The 22016-nt window shown below is 45.8% G+C and overlaps 1 protein-coding gene across 3 annotated transcripts in view; it reads right to left on the bottom strand.

Annotated features, from left to right (window-relative positions):
- EDAR (ectodysplasin A receptor) overlaps window positions 1-18883 on the bottom strand; it is an 89104-nt gene extending 70221 nt beyond the window's left edge. For all 3 annotated transcript variants that reach the window (XM_047068949.1, XM_047068951.1, XM_047068952.1), the window contains exon 1: window positions 18660-18883. The gene's annotated coding sequence lies outside the window, so the exon portion shown is untranslated. The remainder of the gene's footprint in view (window positions 1-18659) is intronic.
- Window positions 18884-22016: the final 3133 nt, after the last annotated feature.

The raw sequence follows: 22016 nt of genomic DNA, 5'->3' as shown, positions 1-22016 counted from the left end.
TTGTTTTCACTGCTATTGATTTGTATGACTCATGGATGTGACGGCTGAAGACAGATTGGCTTGCAGCTCCAGTGAGAAGAGAACAGTCAGCAAACTCATGAACCATACATCTGTCAAAGGTTTATGGGGCCAGGAACCCTGCTGGGCCTCCGAGGACAGGCAGGTCACATCCTGAGGATCTAGTGAGGATGCCCATAGACAATTCCTCATACAATTCCATGAGGACTATAAAGTGGGGTGAGTTCTTTATTCCATTTCTCAGATTAATTTTTGACTAAGTGAAGGAATTTTACCTTGAGTCATTTAAAGAAATTTATTAAGTGCCTAATAAATGCACAGCACCATTTCAGTGCTGATAGAAATACAAAAGAAGTGAAAGATGAGTAAGCCACTGTCCCTGGGGCCTTACCATCTAGTTGGAAAGACTGTCAGAAGCATGTAAAAAACTGAAATAACAATGCCCGGCACAGTGTGATTAAGAGCTAAAGAACAGACGAGAACAAAGTCATGACAGATCCAAAGGGGGTGAAAGAAACGACAGCCAGGGAAGCTTCAAGGGGAAGCTAGAGTTTGATGCGGGTCACAAAGATAATACAGATTTAAACACAGGGGGAGCAAAACAGGAGATCTGCTCAGGGAGGGGACAGTGGAGCGAAGGCTCGAGTTAAAGTTGAGCCTGGGCTTTTGGGCGATGCACAGAGCCCTGTGCTTCCCCATGGGATGGGTGGGGTGAACCTTGGATGGTCAGCAGATGGGTGGGGTGAACCAGATTGTGGTGAACCTTGGGTGGTCAGCTGATGGGAGCTCACCCCACAGCACCTTGCTGCCCCAACTTAGCACCAGCATGGTGAGTATCACGGGAGCTAGTCAGAGCTTCAAACTCAGTCCCCACCCCCACCCACTGAGTCTGAATCTCATTTTCACAGGACCCCAGGTGGTAAAATTAGAATCTGAGAAGTACTGGTGCAAACTTCCAGTTATAAAATAAATAAGTCATAGAGGTGAAAAGTCCCACAGGGTGAATGTAGTCAATAATATTGTAATAAGGTTGTATGGTGACAGATGGTGGCTATACTTACTGTGGTGAACACTACAGAACGTATAGAATTGTCCAGCCATATGTTGCACACCTGAAACTAATGTAACATTGTATGTCGACTATATTTCAGTTGAAAAAAAAAAGAATCTAAGAAGTAATTCCTTAGGATGTGAGGAGCCAGGAGCAGGCACCACATGGACACGCCTGGACAGGCCCTTAGGAGCCAGGTCAGCGCTGGGAGGTTGAGTGAGTGTGGTCAGCCCACCCACAGCAGTGAGCCCAGGAGTCAGGACTGGTTCTAAGGGAAGAGAGTAACCCAGGAGGAGCAGGGCTTCTGCTAACAACTGAGGTTCTGTGAACCTTCCAGTTTCTCCTTATTTTGGAGACAGGAAGAGGACCCAGCAAAACAAACAGAAAAACCATGAGAGAAAGAAGAAAAACTAGAACAATGGTTACTTGCAGGTTTCATTAAAAGAAATTTTACTAGAATTTCCATAAGCCTAGAATTTCAAGTTCAGAAAACACACTTTAATTTGTTAGTGGCATCAAAAAAAGCAGGCTCGCTAAACAATAAACTCCTCTTGGGAATATTCTACAAGACCGAACAAATACAAATAATAGATTTGCTAATTTTTTTCTTTCCCTGTGGACTGAACTACTGTTCAGTTAAACACACTAACTTGTAAAAGACTTCCAGAGATCACAGTAGGGCCTGGACTTCCTGCCCACCTTCCATCTTGCTGATGGAGAGACAGGAGGGAATGATGTCTCAGCAGTGAGTGACAGTCCAGGCAGGAGTGGGATATTCCTAGGATACCCTTCACCACATCAAGCTTGATCCCTGGTATGTCACATCTGGGCCACATACTAGGCACTTAGGTCTTAGGGTGCTGTTTACATTTTCATGCTATGTCTTCCTCTCCAACTAGATTCTTTGCTCTTTGGGGGTGGGAATTATCCTTGTACTTCTGCACCTTTGTCCCAGCAACGAGAAACTTGCCACTCAAAGTGTAGTCCTCAGAATGCACTGTATTACCTGGGAGTTTGTTAGGGATACAGAATTTGAAGCCTCACTCCAGACCCACAGCATCAAAATCTGCATTTTAACCAGATCCCCAGGTGATTCGTGTACCCATCAAAGTTCAAGGTTATGACTCTAAAACAATAGTCCTCAATCCTTCCTGCACAATGGTATCACGTTGGGGTGGGTATTTTAAGACCGTGGAGCTCCTGGGCTCCACCCCAGATCAATTAAAGCTGAATTTCTTGGGTGGGTTCCAGGCACCAGCATTTTTTAGAAGCTCCCCAGGTATTCCAGCATGAAGACAGGAATCAAGAAGAGAGCTAGACACAAAGTAAGAACTGAATAAATGTTTAGTTAATTAATACATAGAATGAATGAATGATAGGGCATGAGGGCTTAGGAGAGGTTCTGAGACATCTAGTCAGCTCTCTGATTTTACAGAAGAAACAGAGGCCTACAGATTTGAAGTGATTTGCCCAAGGTCACATAGTAGCCAGAGACAAGCTAGGATTAGAAATCAGGTGTCTGGTTTAGTACACGTACACAAACTCTGACACTGCCTTTCGAAGGTGGAGCCTAATTTCCCTCCCTGTGAGTATGGGTTGGTCTTAGTGACTCACTTCCAACCAGAAGAAAAAGCAGGAGAGATTGTGTGCTGCCTCAGAGACTGGGTCATAAAAGGCACTGTAGCTTCCTGCTTGCTCTGTCTTGGATCGCTCAGCTGCCATGTCATGGGAACACTCTAGCAGCCTGCGGAGAGGCTCACATGGTGAGCAACTGAGGCCTCCTGCCAGCAGCCATGCAGATGAGCTTCCTTAGAGATGGCTCCTCCACCTCCATCAAGCCCTCGGGTGGTACAGCCCCAGCCGACTGCAACCTCATGAGACTCTGAGCCAGAACCACCCAGCTGAGCCACTCCCTGACCCTGACCCTCAAAATGGTGTGAGATGGCAAAGGTCTATTGTCTTAAGTTGCTAAGTTTTGGGGTCATTTGTTTTACTTCACCTTTGAGTCCTTTGCTATTTCAGCCACACATCTGGCGAAACATCCATGTGGCATCAGGTTCTGTTCCATAGAACTTAAATAGAAATGCTGACCCCAGTTTTTTAGGAGCTTAGGGTTTAAAGCAGACAATGACAATGAAATCTAAACACAGAGGGAGGCAGGGCATGGCACAATGTGGTCATGGCACAGACACAGTCATGCTGTGGTCCCCACTCCTTTCTGGAAGCCCCTCAGGCATCTGCCGTGCCCTTCTGGCTGGCTTCCATGCGAACATCCCAGCCACTGCCCTTTCCAGCCCTGCCAGGCTGCAGGAGGGCTGGGGGCAGGGCTGGGTCAGGCTGAGGCAGCTTTGGAAAACACAGCTACAACCTTGGTTCAGAAACAGGATGTCTGCCCTGCATGCCAAGAGTTGGCAGAGGCAGTGTCTGCATAGGGTGGATGGAGTTTTCTCCTACTCTGTCTGTCTTGTAGCCATGGCTGTGATTGCACTGGAGTGGCAACTTGTCTGGCTAATTTGAAAAGCAAACAAACAACATCCAGCTGATTTGTTAATGACCAGACAATGGCCGGTGGCCCAGAAACTAGATTCTGAGACTCAGAAAGGGTGTGAGAAAAGGTGGTGGACGCAAGGCTGTGTCTGTGCCTCTTCTTCCATCCATACTCCCTGACCTCTCCTTGGCTAGCAAGATTCTTCCCTGTGCCTTCATGAGCTTTCTAAGCTAGGCATGCCCAGAACACTGCAATTTAGTATTTCCTATGAGAATGCTTCACCAAGTATTCACAATGCCACCTCCCTGCCCTGCATGAAAACAGGCCAAGGGAAATGGGATTGTTCCTCCCAGCAGTGGCCAGAGGAGTCAGGTGGTAGGGTAAGAACAGCAGCTGGTAGTCCTGTCCCCACAGCAGCTCAACCTCGAGGGATCCCCAGAGCCTTCTAGTGCCCAAGGGTGTCTTGCCCTGAACTCTGGCAGTGAGTAGAGTCCCTGACTCTGCTTTGTACTAGAATAGTCCTAGCCTGCAAGCAGTGGCTCCTAGAACCACATGCCTTTCCCCCTCCACCTGCCAAGGTACTGGCTGCCTCTGAGGAAACAAAATGAAGAATGCATTCTCCAAAGAGCCAGTTGGGGAGCCCAGGGCTGCATTCATAACATGGCTCATTCATGATGGACTCCAAATACTGCAAACTGCTTGGCTTGCAGCCACAAGCTTGGCTTTCCATATCCTCATAAGAAAAACATCTCAGAATTCTCAAAGGCCCTTTAACACTGGGCTCTCATGGACACTCTGCTGGTCTCTGGTTTTATGAAACTAACTTAATGACTTTTCCTGGGGTTCAAGATCAGGCCCCCAGGATATTTTCAGCACAAAGTTCTTATCCATCATCAACTAAGTATGGAGCTGTAAGCCTCAGCTTTGTTCACAAAAGGCTTAACATTCTATCTCTAGGAGACATAGACCTTCTTGTATGTTCATTTTCCAAATAGGAATGATAAAAATGAAAGGTGTCACATATTGATGGTGGATTATAGGTTAGATAAAGAGGTATCCTCTTTGCAAGCATTATTTCAATCCTTAAACCATGAAAAGTAGACATTACTCCCATTTCACTGACAATGAAACAGACTCGGAGGGGAGAAGGAACTTAATGTTAAGTGGCAAAGGTGGAATTCTAGGTCTTTCCACCATGTGCGCTGCCCCACCAGGCATGCACTGAACACATGCAGCCTGCAGGATTCTGGTGGAGATCCAGAAGTTCTTGGAGGCAGAAACCCAGTCATTTTGCAGCCTCCCACATGAGGACCACCTTCACAGTTGGCCTGGAGAACCAGAGCCCATCCCTGAATCTGCTTTTCCTCAGAGTCCACCCCTCAGTGCAAGGACACTGCCTACAGAAGTTAGGCTGTCTTCAGGGGACAAGGGATGGGCCAGCACCCCAAGAGCTGTAACCTTCCCAAAGTCTGAGGTGCTGGGGTGGGGGAAGGGGGTCTGAACCCAGGGATGGGTCTTACATTAGTCTGATACATTTATCACAACTGATGAGCCCATAATAGCACATGATAAGTAACCAACATCCACACATTAATTTTTCCCTAATGTCCTTTCTCTGTCCCAGGATGCCATTCAGGATACCACATTACAGTACATTTAATCTCCACATCACCTTAGGCTCCCCCAGGCTGTGATAGTTTCTCAGACTTTCACTGTTTTGATGACCTTGACAGTTTTGAGGAGTGTTGGTCAGGTGTTCTGTAGAATGTACTTTAATTGGGGCTCATTCCATGTTTTTCTTATGGTCAGACTGGGGTTATGGGTTTTGGGGAGGAAGATCACAGCAGTAAAGTGTCCTTTTCATTACATCATGTCAGGTGTACATAGTGCCAATATAATGTGTCATGGTTGATACTGACCTGGAGCCTGACAGGCCTTTTCATTCTAAAGTTACTTTTCTCCATTTTTAGTGTCCTGTTTGGACTCTGGGTGACTGCTGACTATGAGCTCCACTCGAAGGGGGTGGGGAGTTGTTCTCTACCTCCTTGAGAGGGGAGTGTCCACACAAGCTATTTCAAATTCTTCTGTATGGAAGATTTGTCTCTTGTCTCTTCCTTCCTTCCTTCCTTCCTTCCATCATTTATTTATATGGATATTTATTTTAGGATGCATGGATATTTCTTTTACATTTTGGATTATAATCCACTACTATTTTATTCATCACTCAGGTTACTCCAGCTCTGGTGACTGGGAGCTCCTTCAGTTGATTCCTGTGTCCCTTTGACATACCCTCATTTTTTTTTTTTTTTTTAGCACTTTCTTACTTCCTGGCGCTAGAGGATGCACCAGGCTTGTTTTGTATTTTCCTGACCCAACCCACTAATGAACCCCCTTTCCAAGGAATTCTGGTACCATTTGAGAATGGCATTAGAAATCTGCATCTGGGTATGGGGCAAGGTGAAGAGATGTCTGCGGGTGCCCCAGGACAACGGTTACTTCCCAGCACAGGAAAGAAACAGCTCACTATTAGGAAGGTAACTGTGCAGTTGCAGCAAGTCAGCAACAGTGCCCTGATGATGCTGGTAGCCCACCAGTGGCTGGCCCCTACATGTTTCCAGAAAGGGGAACACCCAAGTGAACTGAAATGTCCTGGACTCCTGGCCAAGAGCTCTGCCTTCACTGCCTTCGCTGCCTTCATCAGTGCTTCCACAGAGGTCTGTGGCCTCTTGCCATTGGCTCTTTGAAGATCTTGCCCTTTCTGAATATTCTCTGAGTTGAAAAATGATTCCAGATATTATGAAGGACTTGTCACATCTGACAGTTCCCTCTTCCAATACCTGCTTCCTCAACTTCAAGACTCACATTTACCTTCTCATTGAAAGAGTCTTTCTTGTTTCCATTGCTGAAAAAGCCTGCAAAACTCTAATTAATACAAGACTTCACAACTGACAGTGGCAACAGGCTTCAGAGTCTGCGAAAGGCCAGTATAGGTTTTCTGGGCCTTAGCACAGCTCCTGCTTAGAGGAAAAAACCATCATTTGTTTCTTCTTTTCTTGCTTAATCTCTCATTCATGCAAATAATCACTTTCTAACTTTTATTAAATGCAAGACATCATACACTATGATAGATTAGGGTTTAATAGTATGTGTTTATTCTTATACGTAGACAGGATTTGTGGCATCTATGGATAAAATGAGACCCTTCAAGGAGCCTATTTCTAATAGAAGACCCCCAACCAACCTCATCCAACAGAACTGGGTGGGCTGCAGTCATTTTTCTTCTCATGGAGGGCATCTACACAGGGAAGCACAAGGGCTGGCCCTGCATGGGTTGTGCCTCTGGGTAAGGCCTGCTAGGGTGCTGCCTTCACTGGGAAACATCTTTTAGGAACCCATAACTAGTCTTTGAAGTACAAAAGGATACAGAAAGGGTATGGGAGTAGTGCTTTAAGGGATAAAATATACTATCCAGGCCGAGAATGCCCGGTTGTACCTCTCTGGCTCCCAACAACCATAATCTTGTTAGGTGGCCAGGTCTCTCTTTAAGTCTAATTAAATACAAGAAACTCATTTAAAAAAAGCTCACAACAAATATTGAAATTGGCAGGTTCTGGGTATCTTTGCTAATCAGCATGTTTAAAAGATTTTTTTTAAAGACTCAGAATTTCACCATGTATTTCTAAAAAGTAGGCCTCCAGGGGATCTTCATGTTTATGGAAAGCATAGATCCTCCTAATAGTTGCTGAGGCTGATGGCACTGAGAGAAGCATTTTTTTGTGTGTTACTTTGTTTTTACAGTGCTTTTTATAAATCATAAATTTTAACCATTAAAATATTAAAACTAATTTGTTAGCATCTGAGATGTAGTGAAGTATGGTCAGAGGAAACAGGTTTTGAAGCAAATGCCAAACTGCCCGATATGGAGAGTTTCAGTATGGATACAGTCTATCAGTAAAGCCAGAGAAAATACTTAGAAAAATCCATTCTGAAAGCAGGAGGGCATCAATGAATGTGTTAGCACAACTGCAAATTTGGTTAAATGAAACCCAACAGGAGAATAATCCACACAGAACGAAGGAAGCAGCTAATGTAAACTCAAATGAATACAATTTGAAAGTTTTCTAAAATGAAACCATTAACTCTCAAGAGTTTTCAGCAGGGGGCAGGGGGCAGGGGTGCATAAGGAGAAGATGGTCCATTTCCAGTGAGGGCTCAGGTGTCTATTCAGTAAGCAGAGAAGTGCCAGCTCCAAAGATGTTCAGTGTTGTAAAAAATGAGATTCACTTAAAACTCATAGATGCTAAACCACCCAGTGAAGCTGAGGACCTCCCTCTGCCTTTCTTCACCACGCCTTCCAAGTATCTAACACACATAAGGAATGGACCTCTTGCCATTAGTTAAGGGAGAATATGCAGCTTAGACCCCAGATGTGCAGGAAATAAAGGTATCACCGTCCCAGGTTTGCCGCCTCCATCTGGTGAAACTCGGCCCCTCTGACCAGCTCCTTTGCTGGTGCCCACACCAGGCAACTTCTGCCCCTCACTCTTCCACCCCTAGCCTGGTCTAGGCCTCATCCCGAGCTCTCATGGTTGTTGCATTTCACTCTCTTCTCTCAAAGACACACACACACACACACACACACACACACACACACGCTCCACAGGTACCCTAGAGCAGCTGAGGAGGGTGCCAGGGGCTGGGGGGCAGTGATAGTGAAGCCTCGCCCCACCTGGGAATTCTGAGGCAGGGACTGCATGATTCAGTGGAGCTGTTTATCCAAACCAGGACAAATGAAGAATGTGCAAAGGGAAGGATGGGAAAGAAGCCCCAGGAAGTGGGGGGATGTCAGATGGCAAAGCTGCTGAGACCCGGACACTGTGGCTCCACCCAGGGTTCGATGAATTATGTCAAGAACTGAAGACCCAGGGGAGGGCTTGCAGATTTCAGGCAATAGCAGTCAACAGGTGAAAAGACAGGTAAGTCTGGGAAGGCAGACCTGTGGTCCTCTTTGCCCTGCTCTCAGTTCTAGAATGACTGGCCCCTCAAACAAAACTTTTTCATCTTGATCATCTGGCATGCACCGTGTTTCCTGATGGGCTCCTGACTGGTCTCTGATGGCAGAATTTGGGGAGGCAGGGTGGCCCATGGGTCTGTGGGGCAGGGGCAGGTGGGGAAGGGACTGCAGCCCCAACACCTGTGACAAAGTGTGATAACTTGCATCCCCCCCTCTGCCCCCCAGCCTGCAGTGCACGTGCATGATAATGCACACACCTGTGCTGAGTAGTGCCAGTGCTGCAAGGCTGCATGGGTGGGTGTGGCCTGGAGCATGGGGCACTCCCTGCTTTCTGGGTTCCTCACTGGAAACTCAACTACGGCCACACCTCTTAGTTGTTATTTAACCTCTGCTCAGTTCATCGTCTCCCCTATTTGCTTCGCTGATTCCACACTGAGCTGCAATGAGAAACTCCCAGGAAGTCTCCTGAGAGTCACATCCTGAAACCACAGCAGGGGAGGGGAGAGTGAAACCTACCTTGTGAGGCTGCAAAGAGCAGAAGGAAATTCCCATTCCCAGGTTGGGCAGGCATGCCTGCATCTGGTCTCAGCAGCGATACATGCTTCTAAATGAGATTCTAACCTTGATTGCCTACCAACTTCTGGGCTCATGTATGATGATCCCTAGGTTACATTATGTGTATAGTGAGTCATCTAGTGACAGATGCTAAAAACAGGAGTTTTGGGGTGGGAGCACTCTTTTAGTCTGAGTTGAGCCAGGGAGGGTTTCTGTGATCAGGTGACTTGTTAGCAGAGACCTGAAGGGGATGAATGAAACAGAGATTCTGGGTAAGAACATTCTGGGGAGAAAGAAGAGCAGGCGCAGCATGTTGTGGCTTATGTGAGGAGCAGCAGGAAGGCCATTGTGGCCCAAGTGTGGTCAAGGTGTCACTGATAGCGGTGGCCAACCAGACACCACACCCCATGGAGCTCACAGACCCTGCCCTGTCCTCTGAGTAGCTGCTCCTTAACTGCAGGGCCCCAGGAGTATTCTGGATACTGGCCAAATTCATAGGTTGTTCCTATCACACCTCAGATGGACTTGGCCTTCATCAAACCACTGTGAATGACTGATAAGCAGAGATCTAGCTGCCACATTAAATTCAGCCCATGAGTACATGCAGAGCATTGACAAGACTTACAGGTGCCCCTTCTTGTTCTAAAAGCTCTGCCTGCCTCGATTCACTTCTTTCTGCACAATGATCCCATGAGCCGAGTACTGTTATCCTTTCTCAGGTAACTGACACACATTACCCAACAACAAATGTCCACAATCCCATCACCAGCACACGGAGGAGCCAGGACTTGGACCCACAACCACTGGACGCAAGAAGCTGTGCTCTGGCCCACACTTCCACATGGCCCCTGGCCTCAGCATCCTTCCTCAAGCCAGGTCACCTCCTATGGCTGTGCCCACCTCCCATGGTGTGTCCACTTCAGTATGACCCCAATAGGACAGGTCCAGTCCAACATCACAGAAAAAAGGCCTCTGAAGTTAAAGTGGATCTGGCTTGTCTCAGGTCTCCTACAGTTCTGACACTGCCATTGTGAGGACAGAGGCTTCCTGGTTTGCTCTTGGTCTTAAGGGCTGGAAAGAGAGATTCTGTTTTCTTCTCCAGCCCCAGCATCCTGCTGCCTCAAACAACATGTGCACAGACTCTGGGCCCAACCGGCAGGGCTATCTGCAAAGGGATCTGGGCAACTCAAAATATCTAGGATTTTAGACATCTGCCTAGGTAGAAATCATGTTCTACGTCTGAAAGTTATGATATAAAGTTACATTTCAATATAATTTGCAACAGCCCAACCCAGATCTGATCTTTGAAGGAGTCCATAGAAAAGGCACCAAGTTGAGGTTTGTGAACCTGGGCTGAAATGTCACTTACCAGGAGGGAGCTCTTGGGCAAGTCACCTCACCTCTGTGACACTGTGATGATAATTTCTACTTCTTAGGATTGTTACACAGGTTAAATAAAATGCAAATGTGAAGGTAGTAAGTGTTCCATAAAGGATGGTTTATGTAAACATTTACTGAGGGCCTACTATGTGCCAGGCACGTGCTAGGTGCTAGAGACCATAGGTGGGCTCCCTATGGAGATATTCTCCTGGTCTCAGAGAGCACCATTCAGTGCAACTCTGGAGACAGCCCCTGAACACATGATTTCAGTGCAATGCAATGTGGGAAGCACTGTGTATTTCCATTTCTTATATGAATTGGTCTGTGTGTGAATATGTGGCTATCTGTCCTTCTTCTTCCTTTTAATACAATGGGCTCTAAGAACAGGAGCCAGGTCTTCTATTTCCTTCAGATCTTCTTTAAAAACCCCAAGCAAAGTTTGTAGCCTGTTAAATTATGACAAATGCTGTGGCCTCTCTAATTTAAGAAGGAAAACTTCCAGGGAGGCCCTGGGGAAGTATTGTTCAGGCCACCAAGGCAAACAGGAAAGATGCTCCCCAAACCCACCATCCACTTTACACACAGGGAGCCCAAGTCCTCCTGACTAGAACCCAGCGGGGTGGGCAGAAGGATGCTCAGCCCGATGGAGACCTGCACCTCCAGAGGCCCCTGCTTTTATTTAATTGATGCAGGAGGCAAACAGCTGGTTCTTCAGTGAACAAGGGACATTGCATTTATCAGTGTCTCAATTCTGTTTATTCTGTAAACATAAGGAGGAGCTCCACATTCTACTATTCTTAGTTTTGCAATCCTCACAAAATAAATATTTGCCTTCAAAAGCAGCAACTGTGATAATCATCAGGGTAATATTCTCAAGCGCCGCTTCCCTCACACACGCCAGTTGCAGAAGTCAGAGAGCTGTGTGTGGTCTGTTTGGATAATGAATTTCATGTGGAAACCTCATGCTGGAAACCAACTGGCAGTGATGGTGGTGGAAGTTTGGTCTCTTGGTTCTCAGACTTGACTCAAAACCGAGTGTCCCGAGTCACTGGAATGTCCCTGCCTTGGTTTCTTCTGTCCATAAAATGAGGAGTAAAATTGTTTAAATGAGTGCTGTTGGGAGACCAAGACACTAGCTCACATCACAGTGGTTGTAGGAACAGGGCTGGTTCCTGCCAGAGGCCACCCGGATAGATCAGATGTCTGCTGCGTGTTCACATATCTCAAGGATGGGTCTCTCTCTCCCCATCTCTGCAAGAATGAGCTAAACTCCAAAAGGGGTTCTGCTGAAATTCCCTTAAAATCTTCTAATTTAAATGATACTGAAGATTTTATTGCCCAGGAAGGAATCCATCAAGCAGAAAACCATCAAGCAGAAGTCTACCAATGCACAGTTGCCTTGTGCCATTTACAAATGCCACCCTGCCCAGCTGCCTGGCCCCTTCTTTGGCTTGCACTCTTCCCAGATGCTGGCTTTCTGCAGACTGTGGAGCATCTAAACAGCCACATCCCCAAAGTGTCCATTCTGATGGATTTTCTTCATTATGGACAGGAAGGTTTAGGAACAGCCATTTCTAGCCATTATTAAGGACTAAATCTTAAAGAAAATGAACCTTGAAAGCCCTCTGAGGTGCTTTTAAGAAAGTGCAGTGCATTTCAGTATATTTAAGGATTATGGTTTTTCTGGGCCAGAAGTAATGTTTGTTATGCAAGCGCACAAAGCCTCAATCAAAATATTAAACCATAAAACCATATTTGCCAGGTAAACAAAATCAGCCAAAGCAACAGATGTGTGCATCCCATCTGACCATCCTTTGTGGTCTCGGGCCTCTCTGTACAGTATCAGGAGCCTGGCCAGATGCCAAGCCCCTGAGTCCACCCCCACTTCCTCCCTCATGACCCATCCATTGCTCTCACTGCCCTGGGCTTCCCTGCGATAGGGTCTCTTCCTTTAGGCTGACCTTCCACCCTAATCCGTCTTATTACTTGGAAAGAAATCAAACTTGCCAGGTGTTGGTGAGCCACCTGCTGCACAGGGCTGAGCATCCAGCGTTCTCCCCAGCTCCTAGGACCATGTGCAATGGACAAGAATAGCTCTGGCATGCCAAACTGGGTATGAAATTGATCTCTCAATTAGTTCCCCAACAGCATGCCCAGAAGAGGCTTCCTAACTGAATGTCAGTGAGCTGGGCTGTGCTATCAGAGCTTCTTGGCCTGCATACCTCCAAGTGAGAAATGGGGTGAGTGGAGCTGGCTTGGGGCTCAGAGTTGGCTGTGGGAGGATCAGGTAGGGTGCAAAGAGGTAGGAAGCAATGTTGGACTCTATAAGAATGTTCAGTGTTTTCTTTCTAGTTTGAGACTTTAAAAAATGTAAGCATGCGGGCACCTGGGTGGCTCAGTTGGTTGAGCATCTGACTTCAGCTCAGGTCATGATCTCATGGTTTGTGGGTTCGAGCCCCACATCGGGCTCTGTGCTGACAGCTTAGAGCCTGGAGCCTGCTTCAGATTCTGTGTCCCCCTCTCTCTCTGCCCCTTCCTTGCTCACACTCTGTCTCTCTCTCTCTCAAAAATAAATAAACATTAAAAAATTAAAAAAAAATGTAAGCATGCGTTTCAAGTTGGAATCTTCAAAAATTTTCTCAGGAGGGGCCTGTTGTTTGTTAATTGCAATGGGAACAGATGTTGGGTTGAAAGGGATCATCCTGGGGTGCCTGGGTAGCTCAGTCGGTTAGGTGTCCAACTTTGGCTCAGATCATGGTCTCATAGTCTGTGGGTTTGAACCTCTGTGCTGACAGCTCGGAGCCTGGAGTCTGCTTCAGATTCTATGTCTCCCTCTAACTCTGGCCCTCCCCTGCTTATGCCCTCTCTCTCTCAAAAATAAACAAAAAAAAATTTAAGAAAGGGGTCATCCTACCACCCTGCCAAGTTTCTCCTGCTGACTGCCCCTTCTGCTTGCTCGTCAGCCAGACTGGCCCTCTCAGAAACAGCACACCTGAAGACCTGACTCACGACAGGTGGAGGTGGGTTTCACAACATACCAACTGGCATGCTACGGGCACTGATGGTCCCAGAATGGCACAGGGCATGAATAATCATAGCTGAACCTCAGCACTGAGTTCGTGTATGGTTTTCGTTGCCTTCCCATCTCCTGCCATGAAAACCCAGACTTCTTACCACAGTCTGTAGCCTGGCATGCTCTGACTCCTGGCTCTCTTCTCTCATCTCCTATTTTTCCCACCTTTCCCTCTGCTGTAGCCACATTGCTTTCCTGCTGGTGATGGCATGTCTTGGGTTTGTCCTACCCCAGGGCCTCTGCTTGGTTTCCTCCCTCATTTCACTTAGGGTTTTACTCAGATAACATCTCAGGGGGCCCTTTCCCCCCAGTGCTTTCTCTCGGCTTGCCCTGATTATTTATTTCTTCATGGCATTGGATTTACCTGAAACTACATCCATGTTAATGTACTATAGCTTCCCTCTTTGCACTAGTATGTAAGCTCCATGAAACAGGGAATCTCCTGTCCTCACCCATGGTATTGTATTTAAAATCAACATGAAATCCTACCTTCATCTCTTTCTGTGCCTGACGTTTAAGAAATATGGAATTGGAAATATGGCAAAAAAGGAAATTTTAAGAGAAAAGATTTGGTACTCATCTGACAGTTGTCAAAAGTATGACACTGCCCCCCCCCCCCATTCTCATCTGTTGTCTAGACCTACATGTCTTTCTTCATCTCCTAAGAAAGCACCTTTTGTCAGGATTAGAGTGTTGTCGGCAGAATTATCTCCCTATTATTTTCAGGAGACTAATATCCTATTTCAGTATTTGGGTTCACCTCTTAGTAGCTTGTGTACAGCCACTTAGTGGTATCATTTAACAGTATCAATCTTAAGGGATCTAGAAATACCACAGCTAAGCTTGGCTTCCATGCACCCTGGGCCTCGTCACTACTAGTAATGACAACATGACTGTGGCTGTTACTCCTCTGCTTGCTGATTCCATTGGAACTCAGAAGCCAAGGCACCTTCCTGCCATGTGCAGAGTTTGATTTACTGGGTTGGGAAGTGACTGGGGATAATATAAGCTTGGTGGGTGGCACAGCTGTGGCTATCAACACACATGCATTTCCCTACACAAGGCTTATTACCACTCATCTGCTTTCCACAGTGATCTGACTTGTTAGAAGTGGAAAACAAAGGCCTCCTGGTTAGTTACATGGGTAACAGTGTGTACAGACCTCTGGGCATTTCTGGGGGTGGGAAGCTGGGTAGAGGAGGCAGGGTCTCCAGCTTTGCCAGCATGTGTCTGTTCCACCTTGTAGCCAAACTGTGTTTAACACTTGTGGGCACCTACCCTTTAAGAAATCACACATGTCTCTGCACCCAGAGGGTAGCTTTGTTAATTGGAATTTGTTTGCTTGTTGATTTAGGGTACTGTGATGTTGGGAAACCCCTTGCTCCCCACTGTGTGATTAGAACAACTAGTGGCCTTTCTTGGAAGGATCTCATTCATTCATTCATTCATTGGACATACAGCTAACCCTTGAACAATGTGGGGGTTGGTACACCAACCCCTGAGCAGTCAAAAATCCACATATAACTTTTGACTCCCCCCAAATTTAACTACTAAAAGCCTACTGTTGACTGGAAGCTTTACTGATAAGAAACACAGTTGAATAACATATATTTTGTATGTTATATATATTATAGAGTGTATTCTTACAAAAAATAAGCTAGAGAAAATAAAATGTTATTAAGAAAATTCTGGGGCACCTGGGTGGCTCGGTCAGTTTAGCGTCCAACTTTGGCTTAGGTCATGATCTTACTGTTGGTGAGTTTGAGCCTCGCATTGGGCTCTGTGCTGACAGTTCAGAGTCTGAAGCCTTCTTTAAATTCTGTGTCTCCCTATTCTCTGCCCTCCCCTGCTCATGCCTTCTCTCTCTCTCTCTCTCTCTCTCTCATAAATAAATAAATAAATAGATAAATAAATAAATAAATAAATAAATGAAAATCCTAAAGAAAACACATTTACAGTACTGTACTGTATATATATATATATATATATATATATATATATATATATATAAATCCACACGTAAGTGGACCCATGCAGTCCAAACCTGTACTGTTCAAGGGTCAACTGCACTTTCACTGAGTATCCACTATGCTGGAAGAATTGAAGTCACCTCAGATTGTAGGTTCCCTTATTTGCTAGCAAATGAATGGCCCACCCTAATGCTAAGTCCTTGGGCAAAGCTTTTTCCTTGGTTTTCATTGTTCAGGGTCACCACCTTGGGCACTGCTCTGTGATGACCTCAGGGCAATGGTGAAAAACTAGTCCAGTCTCATTTGTTTGTACTAACAGGCCCAAATTCACTGGGATGCCTGAACCCCAAAGCCATTTATTCCTGGATTGGAGTACCTGAGACCACTGATATTTGGCTACATTTGTACTATATACAAACAGCAGCTTTGTATTTCTTACACCAATATTTCCTCTATCTCCAAGCCTTCACAGAGATGGCTCACAGCAATGGAATGTAGATTGCTTTCTCCTTTGCCCTGTCTCTGATGATGACAGATGCCAGCAAACAGTGTGGTGTGAGGGCTGGGATCTACAAAGGGCAGAAGTTTGCTCCCGCTACCCTCAGGTTTACCAGGTGGTTGTCCCAGAACCTTCTCCACATTTCCTTACAGAGGCAAGCGTATCAGCCGCAGAGGCAGGGAACAGAGGTCTAGTCCCTGTCCTCCTAATTATAAGTTACACAGCATGATACCCTGGGTTACTATTGGCATCACAATCATTAGAGGTTATATGGGGCTGAGCAGGTCACTTAACCTTTCTAAGGTTCCACCTCCTTATTCTGAAAATAGGGAAGACTTGTACGAAAAATGATTTGTAAAATGGTCTGGAAATGTAGGGCAGAAGTTAAACGATGGGACATCATTTTATTTTCCCTTCTTTATTCTTTCAGAAAATAATAATCAGAGATTGAATAAGAGTCCTGCCCCAGTACATGAATTCAAGGCAGACTGCATGATACACTGTGATAGGCTGTGATACGCAGCATTCTCTGAGGCAGGGTTGGGGCTTCTGTTTCCTAATTGACCTAATGTGCTAAGTGAGCTTAATGTAAGTTAATTAATGATACTATTGGAGGGTAGAATCACCTAGGCAGAGCCTCAAACAGCATCAAAGTGAAGAGCAGGCAGGTGTTCTCTGGGATAATTAAGAAAACAAGGGCCCAGAGGAAAGCTGCCGAGAGGCTTGCAGGCAAGACACTGAGGAGGCCAGGGGTTGTGAGATGGGTAGAGGGAGGGAAGGAAGGTGACGGGAGGGGCTGGCTTTTCAAATGCCATCCTGTTAACAGCTCCTGTGTTAGAATTTCAGATCTACCTGAGTCTTGGCAGCTGGGTTCCTGGGCATTTCCTTGAGAACAATTTCATTTTTTGGAAAACACAAAACTTACTCACCTGGACCTAGAAAGGAGACTCAGGTGATCTAGATTCTATCTTTGGTCTTTTGGGACCTAAGGAACTTTGATGAGAAGGTGCTTCATAGTTAAGAGTCAATTTGACTTGTACCATGTGAAATAGGGGGTAAGACCAGGGGGTAAGACTCTTGCCTGTGGCAGGCACTGTGCTGGGTACGGGGACAGGCTGATGCTTAAGAAAGAAGGGTGAGCCCCTGACATTTCTGAGCTTTGCAAATATGTATCTTGAACAATATTAAAACCTTCTTTACTTTTAGAATCAGGTAATGCCAGAGAGTGAAAATCAAACTTTTCAGGGAAATTTTTTTTACTTTTCCTCCCAAAGACATGTGCTTCCAGGATTACCCTCCCACTGTGCTGTCACAAATTAATATTCCTACATACAGCCTGCCTCACTGAAGGATGGGGAGAAAGTGCCGTAGAAGCCCCAGCTGACCCAGCACGGAGCAGGCCCCCAGTTTTCTCCTTCAGTGGGGAAGGGTACACATGGATAAATGCTAGTCTCCCAACTTTGATGAGTAACTCTCTTTTTGGTGGACTTTGTCAAAAAGTAACTCTCACTGTTTTAAATGGCTACCCCTTTGAAATCTTACAGCATCAAGTCAGGCAAGAATATTCTCTATGTTAGCTATTTGAATTGATTCCTTTCTCCTTAGTCCATTATAACTTTTTACCTTAATACTTTGAATTAGCTGCTGTTTTGTTCTTAGAGAGTGTCTCAGACACGTAACCTCAGAGCTACAGAGCAGTGGTGAGCCCGACAGCAGAAAAGCGGGGCCAACCTCCCCTCTCTGTCCTTCACTCCAGCCATGTTGTATCCTGTGTCCCACCAACTCTCAAATGTCCCTACTGACGGGCTTCTGCTCTGTCACTCTGTCTCTACACTCTGGCACCTTACTGTTTTAACTGTCCCTCTTGGACCCCCAAATGCTGCCCTCCCAGTCAGCTGCCCCCTTTTGCTCTACCCTAACCTGTGAAGCCCCACCCCTCCCTCCCCCCCACCTCCCCAGGACAGGAGCAGTTGCTACAGGATGCTGGAGAATCACAGCTGGCTCTTGTGCAGGAACCCAAACTACTCTGATCTGTCAGAGCATTGAGAAGAGCCTCTTGGCAGGAAATGAATGCCTTAATCATCAGAAATATGTACTTTCCCCACTGCGCACCCGAAAACAGAGACATCTGAGACATCGGGTCTCATACTTGATTCAAAATCACACCTGGAAGGTCTCTTAGGGCACCATAGGTAACTTGGAGCGGGGATGCAGGTACCGAGCCCAGCTAAATCCCAGCTGCTGTGTGTTCCCCATGAGCCCGGCTCAAGGGCAAATCTCAGAAACAAACTTTTCATGCTCTCTGGAGACACCCGTGGTCTTAGCAGCCAAAATCTTAAAGCCAGCGAAACACACACAGAGTTTGGCTTACGAACCAAATGTGCAACCAAGAGCAAAATGGGGTTTCTAATGTTTTTCTGAAAACAAAGGAACAATCTCAGGTCTTAGATCTGGTAGTGCAGACGCACAGTAATTGGTAAAGCTTGTTCAAACGCAACCCAAAAATGACGTGCATTTCAAAAATGCACTCAGGCCGTTTCTCAGCCGATGACACCTCAGTCTCAAACAGCCGAAGAGTTTAGAAAACCCAGAGAGAAGAACCAAGGCTTACCTGGACCCTGCTGGCGGGTCAGTTTCTAATCCAAGCAGAAGATGGTCTGTGGAGAAAGGCAGGCACGGTCCCGCCTGAGGCCACCAGGTTTCACAGGTGGCCGTCTGGCAGTGTTCTGAGAGGCAGGTGGCCAGCGACGCTGGAGGCCGGCAGAGCTGCCTGGGGCAACACACCTCTGTGCTGCCAGCCCCACTTTCCTTCTATTGCAAAGGACTGCCCGGGAACTCCTTGACTGCTCGTCCTGTCTGCGAGTGTGGGAACTTAGTCCTTGTGGAGGGGCTTTCCCTCACTGCAGACTCACCTGCACCATCTAGAGGCCTCTCCCAGCACTGAGATGCTGGTGCCTCACTCTGCAGGTTAGCCCCCTCTGCAGCCTGACTGGACACACACACCTGGCTCTTGACTTCCTGTCCTGAAAGACAGAAGTTGGAATTTGTAAAATCATTGATTTCTTTTTTTTTTAGAGAGGGACCCTTGCTTCCTTCAGAACAACTAAAGCCTTTGGACACTGGAGTGCCAAAAAACTAAATTAGCATTAAAATTCCATTAATCAAGACATCTTCACTCAAGGACCCCCCACTGAGATGGCCACAGGCATGGGTGCTACTGCATCCATTTGAGATATGTTCACATGTTTGTACACATTCCTGTCCTCCTCTCCCCTCCCCCCACACCTACAGCAGACTTTAAGTCCTCAGATCCATTCTTTCTCTCCTGTCCCTGGACACCCCACCACCATATTCCCCAAGTAACCCCAGGCAGCCATATATATCCCATTAAACCCCAGATAGCTATATATACCCCCCCTTAAACTCCAAACAGCCACATCTTCCCCCTTAAACTCCAGATATATACATATACTCCACTAAATTCCAGACAGCCACATATACCCTATTAAACTCCAGATAGCCACATTTACTCCATTAAACTCCAAAGAGCCATATATACCCCATTATATTCCAAATGGCCACACATACCTCATTAAATTCTAGATAGGCATATATACTCCATAAGACTCCAAACTGCTGTATACACCCCATTAAATGGCAGGCAAAAATACTCCATTAAACTCCCCATAGCCATATATACCCCATTAAATGCCAGATAGCTATATATTCCCCATTGAACTCCAGACAGCCACATTTACCCCATTAAAATCCAGACAGCCACAGATACCCCATTAAACTCCAAATAGCTACATATTCCCAGTTAAACTCCAGATAGCCACATATACCCATTAAACTCTAGACATCCACATTTGCCCCATTAAACTCCAGAGCCACATATATCCCCATTAAATTCCAGATAGCCATATATACCGCATTAAAGTTCAGATAGCCATGTATATACTCCATTAAACCCTAGAGAGCCATATGTACCCATTAAACGCTAGATAGCCATATATACCCCATGTAACTCCATATATCCTTCTTATATGCAAGTATGAAAGACAACTTCAACTACCTCCATTTTGAAAGTACTGTCTGTACTTTCTAACTGATAAAATTCTTCTTTCCAGTGGATCTCTTAATTCAGGCAAAAGACCCTGTGGGCAAAGCACCCCCTGATGGGGACCAAAACTACTCCCTCAAGCTAGAAGGACTGTCCTAAGCCAGCAAGACCCCCCTGACTGACCCCAGGACAATGAAGGACCTGACCTTTACCGCCCACCTGCATGTACCCATCAACCCCTGTCCCACATTTTCCTTACATAAACCTGGATGTATTTTCAGCACTTTGGAGACAGTCTTGAGAAGTTAGCCTACTTCCCAGTGTTGGCCTCACTGAAATAAATTCATTTCTTGTGTCACTACCACTCCTGCCTCTGCCTTTGGATTTTGTCAGGAGTGAGTGGCAGAGCTTGGTCTGCTTAGGACCCCAAAGCCAGGTGCTCTTGTACCCCTCCGCCCCAGCTACAAGCAGATCATCAGGAAGACATTTGAAACACAAACATTTTGAAAGGACACCGCCTTTCAGTGTCTGTCCATTCTTTCTCACAAGTTAATTGATTGGGAAAATCCCCAACATTTAAGAATTTTTCCTGACCTTCTGTTCCCCCAAAGCCACTAACATACAGAAGAACAGAACAACTTCTCGAGGCTCGATTTCTATATTCTGCCTTTCCATCTTGTCTCCATTTCCATCTCTACCCTGGATACATGCAATTTAATTCACACACGAGAAAGTAAAGAACTTAAGAGAGACACAGAGACCAAAATGTTTGGGACTTGCAGCGGGGGCTGGAATCATGAATTAAGACTCATTCTGCCTTCAGGGAGGTTGTGTAGAACCATTACTTGACCAATGTCAATGGTTAATCCAGATTACATAGGTTCCCAAGTAAGAATTCCAACCTGAATGTTCAGGTTCAATCATTTATATATGCCCATGTTGAACTCAAAGTGAGGGTTTGTGATAAATTGAAATTACTAAAAATTATTAAGTAGGAACCAACAAAATGAAAAGGAAGTAAGTATTCTGGGCTGATATCTTCTATTGACTTTTTAGCATGTTCATTTTGATAAGTGTGTTTGAGGATGGAGATTATTTTAGGTGTAACCGTTTTCTATTGGAAATTAAATGGCAACTTTAAATTTATTAAGGAGAGAGGACACGGATATTGCCAGAAGACAGGAAAAAAGGAGAAAAAATCTGAACAGGCACTGAATATGGATGCTATAGCAGAAGTACAAAAAAGTTCTTTTTTCCTCTTCTGAAAAATCCAAAACATTATGCCATTAAGAAAGGTTGTAGATGGTTATACTTGAAATGCTCATAGTCATCATACCCAAATGAAAATAAGTATACAAATTAATTCAGCTGATTAAGAGAAAGAAGGAAACAAGAGAGATTATTGCTTATCTTCATCATGTGAGGTCCCAGAGCTTTGAAGGTATGTCTTTTCTGTTTTGCACTTTTCTTTTTTTTTTTTTAATTTTTTTTTTTTCAACGTTTATTTATTTTCGGTACAGAGAGAGACAGAGCATGAACAGGGGAGGGGCAGAGAGAGAGGGAGACACAGAATCGGAAACAGGCTCCAGGCTCTGAGCCATCAGCCCAGAGCCCGACGCGGGGCTCGAACTCACGGACCGCGAGATCGTGACCTGGCTGAAGTCGGACGCTTAACCGACTGCGCCACCCAGGCGCCCCAGTTTTGCACTTTTCTAAAAGACTGAGGGAGAAATCGCAAAAGGTTATCAGTAGTATTTCTCTAAATAAGAACATGAATCAAGACTGCAGACCACAGCTGGGTAAATGGGATCTTTTGGGGCTGTGGAGAATGGACGGTAATTTAGAGCACATGCTTGATACACATAATGGAACCCTGACCTGCCTGCCCTCCCCTTTCACTGAGCC

This window comes from Lynx rufus, unplaced genomic scaffold (genome assembly GCF_022079265.1).
Source record: "Lynx rufus isolate CCGP_SWC_20201006 ecotype Redwood Valley unplaced genomic scaffold, mLynRuf1.p SCAF_8, whole genome shotgun sequence".
NCBI classification, from domain to species: domain Eukaryota; kingdom Metazoa; phylum Chordata; class Mammalia; order Carnivora; family Felidae; genus Lynx; species Lynx rufus.
The sequence above is the reverse complement of the archived record's forward strand: the minus strand, read 5'-3'. Positions and strand labels throughout refer to the sequence as shown.